Source organism: Myotis davidii, unplaced genomic scaffold, assembly GCF_000327345.1.
Source record: "Myotis davidii unplaced genomic scaffold, ASM32734v1 scaffold1025, whole genome shotgun sequence".
Lineage (NCBI taxonomy): Eukaryota > Metazoa > Chordata > Mammalia > Chiroptera > Vespertilionidae > Myotis > Myotis davidii.
Window position 1 is genome coordinate 543117 of NW_006297812.1, and position 12063 is coordinate 555179.

At 40.5% G+C, this 12063-nt stretch overlaps 1 protein-coding gene across 11 annotated transcripts in view; it reads left to right on the forward strand.

Moving 5' to 3' along the window:
- NCAM1 (neural cell adhesion molecule 1) overlaps positions 1–12063 on the forward strand; it is a 350846-nt gene that overhangs the window by 31413 nt on the left and 307370 nt on the right. The window lies entirely within an intron of this gene.

Here is a 12063-nt window from a genome sequence, read left to right on the forward strand (position 1 = left end):
CGGGAGCCTCTCTCGCTTCCTCAGCAGCACTAAGGATGTCCGACTGCAGCTTAAGCCTGCTACCCGCTGGCAAGTGGACATCCCCCAAAGGCTCCAAGGCTGCCAGAGGGATGTCTGATTGCCACCTTAGGCCCAATCCCCCAGGGAGCAGGCCTAAGCCAGCAGGTCGTCATCTCCCGAGGGGTCCCAGACTGCGAGAGGGCACAGGCCAGGCTGAGGGACCCCCCCTCCCCCCCGAGTGCACAAATTTTTGTGCACCGGGCCTCTAGTATATATATAAAAGCAAAGAGTCTCTACAGAATAGCGAAAACAGGTACTAACGTAGGTCTTTAGTCAAAATGAAGTGGTGTAAAGCAGACTTTTGCAATGTGAGCATCCCTGCATTCCTCCCAACATATTCATCATGTACTTACCCATCCAACTACAGCTGCATGTTTGCGGGACTGTTAGTCTCATCCATCAAGCTATTCTGTGGAGGGAGGTGCAGCGTGTCTTCATCATCATCACACTGCTCAGAGTAGCATCGTGCCCTACACCGAGCAAAAAGTGTTTGTTGAATGAAGGAAGGTTGGTAATGTCTTCAGCTGTCTTAAAGACTAAATTGCCTCAACTGCACAACCAATGACATAGAAACCAGGTGACATAGAAATGACCTCCTCAGCCCTGGCCGGTGTGCTCAGTCCGTTGAGTGTCCTCCCGTGCATGGAGAGGCTGCTGGCGTGATTCCTGGCTGGGGCACGTGGCCAGTTGCGGGGTGGATCCCCACAGAGGGCGTGCAGGAGGCAGCTGATCCATGCTTCTCTCTCATTGATTTTTCTATCACTGTCTCCCTTCTGCTCTCTAAAATCAATAAAAGCATATTTAACAAACCAACAAAAGACCTCCTCAGTTTTATCAGAAAACAGTTGATAGTAAACATTGTAATTTACTCCTGTTTACTTATTGGCAAAGTATTCTAAAGTTTGTAAAGAAGTTCGGATTGGTTCATAGGAGGTTTTAAATGATGGGCACGCTGTTATTTAATAGTTATTAAAGACTGGTATTGTACATTCCTCTGCCCCTCTCTTAAACAGTGTTCCCTCGGGCTCTCCTAGGCCCTCTTTTCAGACCCCTTACACTTTCTCTGGGTAATCTCATCTACTCTCTAGTTTCAGTTACCATCTTTATACTGATCTTTATACACAGTCACCTGGAAGGATTGGTAAATGGTATTTAATATATTTATTAATATTTTGTTCATTCAGAAGAAGATTGGATTGCTTGTTTATTCAGCATGCTAGGAAATGGGGATCAATTATGAGCCTCAAGGAACTCACAGTCATATGGAGTCATACATTTTCAATCTCTTTATTAATTTTAATTGGTCTATAAGGTTTCAATCTAAACATAAAGATGTTTATGGTGGCTATTGACACTGCAGTGTGAAAATGCTGCTTTTTTAGTCATTGGAGACCCTTAATTACATCAGGCATTTTTTCCCTTGCAACCATGAAGACTAGCTTTAATCCTAGTAAGTCCTGGTTCTTGTTAATATTTATCCTTCACTCTTGTTAATGTTGAGATTTTTGTGCATGATGTTCTTGTGAGAATAGTTAAAATAATATTATTTGGATACATCTGAAAGAACTCTTCAATACGAGCATGTGAGGATTGCCCCGGTGTAAAGAAGAATGCCTCACATCTGGAAACATCCGTGTCTGTTTCTAGGAAGGGAAATATTCATGCCTTCTATTTATGTCTGCTTGCACTGGGTGACCTTTGCTTTCTGTTTGTGGAGCTGGTATTGAGGACAGCTGAGAATAGAGGCGAGGCACCCCTCCCACATGCCTAAGAACTTCAGGACAGTAGTAGGGTGCTGTCTTACACTGCATGCACAGTTTGTCAACACCTCCCAGACCCACCGCACCGCTTTGATAAAGTTTGTCATGTATTCTCTGTGTATGAAGAACCATGGAATGCTATGTTTTCCAGGAGTTTATAATCTTTCATTCCTGAATTGCCGAAGAAAGGTGTTGGTTTGGTTGTAGTCCCATTAATCATACCGCAGTCCACAGTAACATGTTGTGGCATTTTAAAGTCAGGCTGGGATGGAGTTGAGATGGATTTCCTGGCATGTGATACTTCCTCGGTGCTGCTGAATAAAATATTAATTAGAGAATGCTGGGGTGATTAATATGAAGATGGTTAAATAATTCTTAGATGACATTTATCGTGGTTGGCAAACACTGCATTGCTTTTCTAGAACACTGGGGGGTGGAGGGGAGAGAGCTCTGATGGATAGCTCTTTACCTGAAAGAAGAGGAAGCCCTTGCCAGTGGGTGCGCTGACTAGAGCTGCTCTGTAGCTTGTGGATTCTCCAGGCCGCTCCATGAGCAGGTGCATCTGGTTCTATCATCCCATCATCATTCAGAGGAGCCATGTGAGAGAGTTAACCTGGGGACTAAGGAATTTGAAGGATCTGTGAATGTTCTTCTAATTTAAATTGTTTCTTTAAAGCAAAATTCACAAACATCTCAGATAAGAATCTCTCTTGAAAAGTAAGGCATCTCAGACATAAAATTGAAGGTTAAAGATCAAAGTTCATTTGAATTGTAATGAAATGAATTGATGCCCATTAGGTAGCTCTTATTTTTTAGAGTGAGTTTAATATTTATTAAAGAAAACAATCAAGTTTTATGTGCCTTTTCAGATATATGTATTATATGATATAGGCCATACTGAGCCTATAATAGAATTCTTCTGTCCAAGAGGTTTGTAACTTATTTTGATTGGAAATGGGATACATTTTTCTGTAAGATTCTTGAGCGTGAGGCAGCTCTTCAGATCCTCTGTGGTGCTGAGCAAAGCGTCCTGCAGGTAAGTGCCCAATAAGCTCTTAACAGACACCGTTTCCTTCTACGTCTGATGTAGGTACACTCATTGGTTCCTGCATTCTGCATGTATTTATGCCTTTGACAGAGGTTAAAAATTGAAAGGACTTAAATATTTAAGTAGATGTTACTGAGCTGAATTATGGAAAGCACTCTGGCTGGGAATGTGTATGCAGTGGCTTGGTGGCAATGAGTCATATGAACGGGTGGTCCCGAGGGTTAAACTGTGGGCGGCTTTGCTCACCAGATGGGATGGATGAGTGATCAGAGGTTGCATTTGAGTTTTGATTGTGAGAATTAAAGGAGGGGTTTATTCAAGAGACACGAAGAGGGACAATAGGCGAACTGGGTGCTTGATCTGGATATGGACCAGAGGGAAGAGTGGTCATGATTTAGGTTCAGGCTGGGGTGACAGGAAGAAAGAATGGTACTAACAACAGAAATAGGGATGGGAAGAGGGGGCCTTTTAATTTTTTTAGAAGGTGATAGTTTGGCTTCAGGCAAGTTGACCTTGAGGTTAAAGTGGACTGTTTAGGAAGAAAAGCTGAGTAGACAGCTGGAAATATAAGTCTAGTATTCTTAGGAAAGATCAGGTTAGAGACATGTGCAGTCATTTAAATAGTAGATGGGTCTCAGAGAGTTGAATGCTTTTAGAGAAAGAAGCAGAGAGCAATAAGGACAGAGCTGAGCCAAACACCCACATGCTGGGCATGGGTAGTTTTTTGTGTTTTTTTTTCAATTACAGCTGACATCCAACATTATTTTTATTAGTGTCATATGTAAGCATAGTGATTAGACAGTTATATAATTTACAAAGTGATCCCCCCAATAATGCAAGTGCTCATCTGGCACTACACATAGTTATTAAAATACTAGAGGCCCAATGCATGGAATCTATGCACTGTGAAGAGGGGGCGGGCAGGGGAATCCCCTCAGCCCAACCTGCGCCCTCTAGCAGTCCGAGAGCCCTTGGGGGATATCCGACTGAGGGCTTAGGCAGGCTAAGCCCTCAGATGGACATCCTTAGTGCTGCTGCAGGGGTGGAAGAGGCTCTCGCCACCGCCGCTGCACTCACCACCTGTGAGCCTGGCTCAGGGCTTCTAGCTGAGAGCCACTCCCTGCTGTGGGAATGCACTGACCACCAGGGGGGCAGCTCCTGCATTGAGTGTCTGCCCCCTGGTGGTCAGTGTACATCATAGAGACCGGTTGTTTGGCCATTCGGTCTATTTGCATATTAGCTGTTTATTATATAGGATTATGGACTGTATTCTCTATGTACTTTACATTCCCATGATTATTTTGTGACTACCAGTTTGTAGTTATTAATTCCTTTTATCACCCATCACCCTGACTCCCACCCATCGGGTAACCGCTAGTTTGTTCCCTGCATCTACAAGTCTGTCTCAGTTTTGTTTGATTGTTTATTTTGTTCTTAAGATTTCACATAAAAGTGAAATGATATGGTATTTGTCTTTCTCTGTTTGATTTTTTTCAATTAGCATGATACCCTCTAGGTCAGTGATGGCGAATCTATGACACTATGAACTCATTTTTTTGGTTGATTTTTCTTTGCTAAATGGCATTTAAATATATAAAATAAATATCAAAAATATAAGTCTTTGTTTTACTATGGTTGAAAATATCAAAAAATTTCTATATGTGACATGGCACCAGAGTTAAGTTAGGGTTTTTCAAAATGCTGACACGCTGAGCTCAAAAGGTTCGCCATCACTGCTGTAGATCCATCCATGCTGTTGCAAATGGTAAGATTTTATTTTCTTACTGCCAAATAATATTCCATTGTAATATATATGTACCACACCTTTTTTACCCGCTTAGCTATTGATGGGCACTTGGATTGCTTCCTTATCTTGGCTATTGTAAATAATGCTGCAATATATATAGGAGTGCATGTATATTTTTGGGTTAGTGTTTTGGGTTTTGTTGAATATACTAGCATACCCAGAAGTGGAATTGCTGGGTCATAAGGAAATTCTATTTTTAATTTTTTTAGGAACCACTGTACTGTTTTGTATAGTGGCTGCATCCTCACCAACAGTGCTAGAGGGTTCCTTTTGCTCCACCTCATCAACATTTGTTTTTTGGTTTATTGATGATAGCGATGCTGACAGGTATGAGGTGATTATCTCATTGTGGGTTTCATTTGCATTTCTATGACAGTTAGTGACATTGAGCATCCTTTCATGTGTCTGTTGGCCATCTGGATGTCCTCTTTGGAGAAGTGCCTGTTCAGGTCCTGTGCTGGCCATGGGCTGTTTTTATATATGATGTTGAGTAAAAATGGTTACTAAGTCAATTAAGCAAATTGCTGTTTTTGTATATTTCAACAAAATAAAATAAAATGCAAGCACAGAGCTTCCATTTTTGCATCATGCTGCTGCCTTGAATTCTTATTCCTTTTTTATCCATTCCTTTTGGCTCCATTTTAATGAAGACATTTGTTTTTAGTCCATATCCATTCTTGTTGGAATTTTTTATCTTTTATGGCTGGTGATGAATAACATAGCTTGATGAGGGAGAGATTATTTTGCTTTCATTGATTTAAAATCTCATAGCATTAATGAAATTATATTCCAGGATACTGGCAGAACTCATAACTAAGATTCTTAGACAGTTCAAGAAAATTACCTTTGGCAGTTACGAAAAAGAAAAAATTCTGACTTTTTTTTCAAATGGAAAGAAGGTGGATTCTACTACCTTAGACTGGTGAATTTAATGTCCACTTCAGGCAAGTTTTAAGAATGTTTTAAGAATTAAGAAAGTTTTAAGAATTAAGCAGCTCATATATAAGCCTGGAGAGGGTCAGCAATCATGTAGGTTTGCTGTGAACAAGTCATGTCAGACCTCAGTTCTTTCTTTGGCAGGATTGCTAGACTGAAGATGGAGTTTATAGTGGTTTATCATGATAGTCAAATGGAGAAATACATGCAAGGTGCAAATAAATAGTCAAATGGCCATATCCATCATCAACTTGGAGTGAATGTCCAGATTGGAATGGATTTGCAGGACTTTCCTATACTTTCTTTTCTTATTTTTAAATGCTGCTTTTTAAATTGGTTTTTATTGATTTTAGAGAATGGGGAGAGAGGAACCTCAATGTGAGAAACATTGATGGGCTGCCTCCTGCATGCCCCCTACTGGGGATTGAGTCTGCACCTTGGGCATGTGCTCAACTGGGAATCAAACAGGTGACCTTTTGGTGCATGTGGTGACACTCTAACCAACTGAGCTACCTGGCCAGGGCCAAGATCTAAATTTGGCATGATGAAATTTAACAGGAATAAAGAAAGGAAAGATTCATGTATGGGTCCTAGATGATGCTTCATAATTCTCTTCTCTTCTTCCCACTCCTCTCTTCACAACTGCTAGAGAGTTCATTGCTCTGTTTCTGTCTCAGGGCACTTTTTACAATGCACTGTTCATGTTGGCCTGACACTGGCTCCCTCTGCCCTGTGAGAATTTTGAGGCTGGGATTGTCCTATAGATTTTCCTCAGTCTACTGCCTGCAGTACACATCAAATGACTGAGTAAACAAACTAGAACTTGGTGGCAGCTCTTCGAAAAAGCCTTAGTAAACCTCACTGGGTGGACAGTGTGATATAGTTGGCAGAATATCACAATTGATTTCAGAGAAAGGAACCGAGAAGGGGAGAGGGATTGAAACATCAATGATTAGAGGCAATCATTGATCAGGTGCCTCCTGCATGCACTCTACTGGGGATCAGGCTGAAACCCAGGCATGTGCCCTGACCAAAAATCAAACTGTGACCTCCTGGTTCATGGGTCAAAGCTCAACCACTGAGCCATAATAGGCTATCACTATTTTTAATTCCTGGTTTGGTTAAGTTCTTCACTTTAAGCTTTCAAGTGTCTGCTTTTTGTGTTGTCAGCTATGGATGGACATCAATAACACTCCTACACTTTCTCAACTCTTCCCATTTTCTCTCTTATCCCAATCTTCAGCATGTGCCCTTTCTCATGTAGTATCAGTGTGGATAACATTTACCTTCTTTTCTTGACTCATAAGTGTCTTCAGTGATTCTTTTATATCATAAATTTAAAAAGTTGATAATCAATAAAAATGTTTACATTATGATGACCAAGTAAATATTGTTCACCGAGGGGCCAAGTAGAATATTATGATTATATTTCTTTTCCTGTAAGGACTTCCTATAAATTTCTACTCTTTTTGGTCTGCTTCTAGCACCTTGTTATGCTTACCCAGTGTCTCCAGGTCTCAAGGATGGTATCAGGTGTGTGGAAACTCTGCTGTGACTAAGGGTCTCTGATTGCTCTGTCTGCCTGCTGCTGCCCTCTGGGTGATCGGTCCTGGATTGGCTACACAGCTGTTACCTAGGACCACCACCCTCATTGCTCTTTGGCTGAATCCAGTTGTTGGAATGGAATGACTTTATTTTCTTTCTTGTTTACCATGTAGCCTTGAGCGAATTTTCAAATAATTTCCTGAGAAAGGGTGAATGAAAAGTAAATGTTTTGCATGATTAGTTCATGCATGTCTAATGTCTTTACTCTGCCCAAGCAAATCTGAAGATGTCTTTATCACTGTCCTGGTGATTATAAGATAGACTAGATATGACTTGGGAAAATAATTTCCCATTGGAACCAGAAGGCATTGCTCATTGTCTTTTAGTCATTGTGATTCTAATGAGAAGTCTGATGCCATCTGGCTTTTCATTTTTGGTAGGTGCTTTCATTGTTCTCTCTGAAAACTAACAGGATCTTCTCTCCATCCTTGGTGTTCTAACATTCTGAACACAGTGTATTGAAGCCTAGGCCTTCCAAATTTAGTTTCCTTGTTACTTAATGGGTCATTGCAATGAAAAGAATTACATCTTTTAATTTGGGGAAACTATCTTCTATTAGCCTGAGGTCCAGAAACCTGATAATTTGGTCCTAGGTGTCAGAGGGTGGGAGAAAGGAGAAGGCAGTTGGTCCATCCTCAGTGTCAGCCCTGCATCTCATTGTCTGTCCTGGTGTCCTGCACCCTGAGTCTATCTGGGTGTCTGCAGAGCAGGTCAACTCCTTCCTGGGCCATGGGTGTACTCCTGGGCTACATTTTCCCTGCTTCTTTTGGCACCTGCTTTTGTAGAGATCTGTTATAATATCTGTTTGTTGAGGGGCCCCTCCTGTGCTCCGCTCTTATGCTTTCATGCCCCCTTTATCCTTTTATTATAAGGAATATTTTAGTATCCCCATATTATAGTGGAAACTTGAGTGGGAGGAGAAATGAACCTTGTGTTCTGTCATCCCAAAGGTAGAAGGACTCAGTGGGATCTCACGCTTGATAGGGCGGTCCTGTAGCCCAGCCTCGGTCCCTGACGTTAGGGACATTGTCTTATTCATCTTTTTCTATATCCTGGAGCTGGGCACATGGTCAACATGAATAAACATCTGCTGAATTATAACAGGTGTGGAAACTGAATTGTAGTATTTAGGAATGATAAAGTAACCTCTTGTGTTCAATGTCGGTCAGACCTTTAATGCATAAATACTAACCTGTGCCCTTCACCCACCACCACTGGAATTGATAGCATTAAATGGATGTGTGAAAAATAAAGAGGTTTTATAGTGAATCAGATGCCCACCCACCTAACTTTGGATTATTGGCTTTAGTGATTTTATTTCCCATATCACAACTATCTGAGAAGTAGCTCCTCTAAGTATGTATACTGTTGTGTTTTTTTTTTTTCATATATTGCTTTAATTGCTTATTTTTTCTTTGCAATTAGAAAGCTGCTAGAACCTGACACTCCATTTTAATGTCAGCTAAGCTGAATTTTAACTAAAGTAAGGATCCTGTGGTGGCATAAACTAATGTTTACAGCAGCAATTTATATCCTGTAAAGATTTTTGTTGATTTTCTAATGTGCAAACTGCCAGAATTGTTTTTTAAACTGTGCTGTTTTGAGCAGGGATTAAGGCACTAATTAGCATGCTACTGCCATCTACTTGTGTACTCTCAGTGGAGAAGGACTGATGTTGTAACATGTAATTGTGAACCTTAAGCAGCAATAGTACTGGTAGAGATGGAGCAAGTCTGCAAAGTATATGATTATTTTCAGATTTATCTGATAGCGTAGACATAGCTCTGGGGAGAAGTCGACGTTAAAGCCTGCTGTGAAGGTCTTTGGACATACCTCAGATGGAAATGGAATATGGCCCCGATGGTGAGAATCTGCTGACTCCTGTCTGGTTCTGCTTGCCTGCTTCTGTTGGAGCGATCCATCAGCCCGCCTGAGTGGGGAGAGCCTGGTGGAGCCTGACCCCAGAAGCGCCCAGACACTGACCTCTCACGGAGCATGACAACCAGGCTTTCTCTGTGCAGGTTAAACTCCCCGTGCCGTTTATACTACCTTTTCCTTTATCTGCTATTTTCACTTTTTAAAAACTGTCACCATACACAATTAATTTGATGGAAAAGGGGGATATAATTAATTGTAATCTCTGTTTATGACTTTAAATCTAATTCCAATTTTTACCTGTGTGCCTCTGTATGGTTTGCATAGTTGGAAGCTGTGCACATATGATGTTCTACTTCTCCAAGTGAACGTGGTTTTATATATAATTTACATAGCTGTGTATATGCCCGTTTTTTTAATGTGGTAAGAACACAACATGAGAGCTACTTTAACAGAATTTCTAAGTGTACAATATAGTGTTTTTAACAACAGGCACAATGCCGAACAGCAGACCTCTCACACTTACTCATTTTGTATAACTGAGACTTTATACATACCATGTTTAACAAAGGTAAAGTATCCGTAACATTGATGTGCTATAAAATACTTAATCTTTCATTGTTAGGCATTGATATGTTTTTAACTATTCATTATCCTATATAATAAAAGGATAATATGCAAATCAACCGAATAGTGGAATGACTGGTCTCTATGATGTGCACTAACCACCAGGGGGCAGATACTCAATGCAGGAGCTGTCAGTCAGACAACCCCCGAGGGCTCCCAGACTGTGAGAGGGTGCAGGCCATGTTGAGGGACCGCATAAATTTTGTGCACCAGGCCTCTAGTTATAAATAGTATTGATATAGGCATCTCCATACAAGAGTTTTGCTTTCAGATGATTTTCTTAGCATCTATCTTCAAAGTGGGATTATCAGGTTTTCTGTTTTACAGTTCTTACTTATGGGGACATTTTGGTCTACAGGAAGACAGGCTGTGCAGCTGTGTTCCCCCACATTTTTTCCTCAGGGAGGCTGGCCATTTCCTGCTCTCATGATTTACCATTCGAGTTTATTCACAGAATGGAGGACCCATAATTCTGTACTCTTAGCTGAATTTGTTCATTGTATGGAAAAAGTTTGAACATGGGAGATTAGTCTTTTCTTTAAAAAATTGCTTATATTTAAGGTATACACCTGGATGATTTGACATGCATACATTGTAAAGTGATTTCCACAATCAAGCTAATTAGCATATCCATCACCTCACAAGGTTTCCCCTTGTTATGTTTTGGTGGTGAAAAGAGGGTCTACCCTTTCAGAAATTTTTAGTTATCCAACATCTGTTAAGCCCAGCTCATCACAGAGCTTTCTTAGAGAGTGGGCTCCTAAGTTGCAGACACTGCTGGTGAGGTAACAGAGGTCATGTTTTCAACCACAAAACTTGTGGTAAGGTGTGTTATCAGCATGATTTCCGATCACAGCAGCCAGCTGAGAGCTATAGCTCTGGACAATGAGACGCAGGAGAGGTTCCTGCAGGGGAGGGGGCATAAGACCCTTGGGTCTGATATCAGAGAGGTGTGGTCAGCAAGGATGGACGAGAAACTTTTCACACTATTTCCTGGGCCACCTCCTGTTTATGCAAAAGTTAATCAGAATAAAAGGGAAATGACCATACTGGGCTGTGGGTGTTAACACTGGGTCACATGGAATCTGGAAGCTATTACTTTGAGAAAATAACTATTCATAATTAAAAGGCTACTTTATTTCCACCAAAATCAAACCTAAGTAGTTATAATTAAAATGAAGGAATCCAAATTAATTGCATAGTGTACTAATTCATCGCAGAAATAGATTTATAGGTATTGTCATGTCTTAGTTTTTAGGGGTTGGATTTTCCAAAGAGAGGTTAATGAGGCCATGTAAAACAGTCATATGAAGAAATGGCCTTGCATTCCTTGGCAAAACTGCTGTTGGAACGTTGCCTATTATTTTCAATTTGCCTGCTAGAGAGATCCAGTGATAAAGTTATCAGTATTCAGGGCTAGGAGAAAGTTGTTTTTTTTTTCCTGAAAATATGATTTATTTTATTAGGTACTAAGATACATGTAAATATATAATCCCTTTTATCTCCATCTCATCCCTTACTCTCATTCTCTTTCTTTGTAGCTGAAGGATAAATGGCAAGTAAATGAATGAGTCAAGGGAGTTGAAACATAAAAGAATTATTTAGGGCTGCTCATTCCTGAAATAGCTCTCATAAGAATTATAATTAAATTAAGTATTAAATAAGCTATCAAAGACTATTTTTCGAGTCTAAAGCAGTATATTTTGGTTGTAGCTAATCGATGATTCGATTTTAAATAGTATAACTTTGTGGATATTTGGTTTTGTTCTTATGAAGACTTAAAAATGATTGTTTTCCTGTGAAGACTTTGCTTTTCCTAGATCCCTTCCAACAAGGTTTCACTAAGGGATGGTTGGCCTTCCTCACCTCAGCCTGCGTGGCACAGAGAGCAGAGCTGGGGTTAGAGTTCATCAAGTCGTGGAGTCATTAATGTTAGAGTTGGAAGGGCTCAATGGGGAACTTGAGGCTTAAAGAGGAAAAGTGTTTGTATCCATGTACACAGCTTATTAATGGCATATCTAAAACTTTTTCCACCTGATTGAACATCTCGGCTCTTTACTCAGGGCCATGTGATGTTGTCATCATAAAAGAGGTTGAAATTGCAGGGTAATTTCCACTGAGCCTTGGCTAATTGGCCAAGGCACATGCCTGTAGGACTAGGAACCTACATGAGGTGATGTCTGATTAAGAGCCCTTTAGGCATTTAGACTTCTGTAAGGATGGGTGGAAAGAAATGGGATTCCTACTCAGTTCATCTGATTTTTATATTTTTTATTGATTTAATAACATAAATATTTAACCTTTATATTCTACTCATAAGTTGTGGTGAATTGTGGATAGGAGCA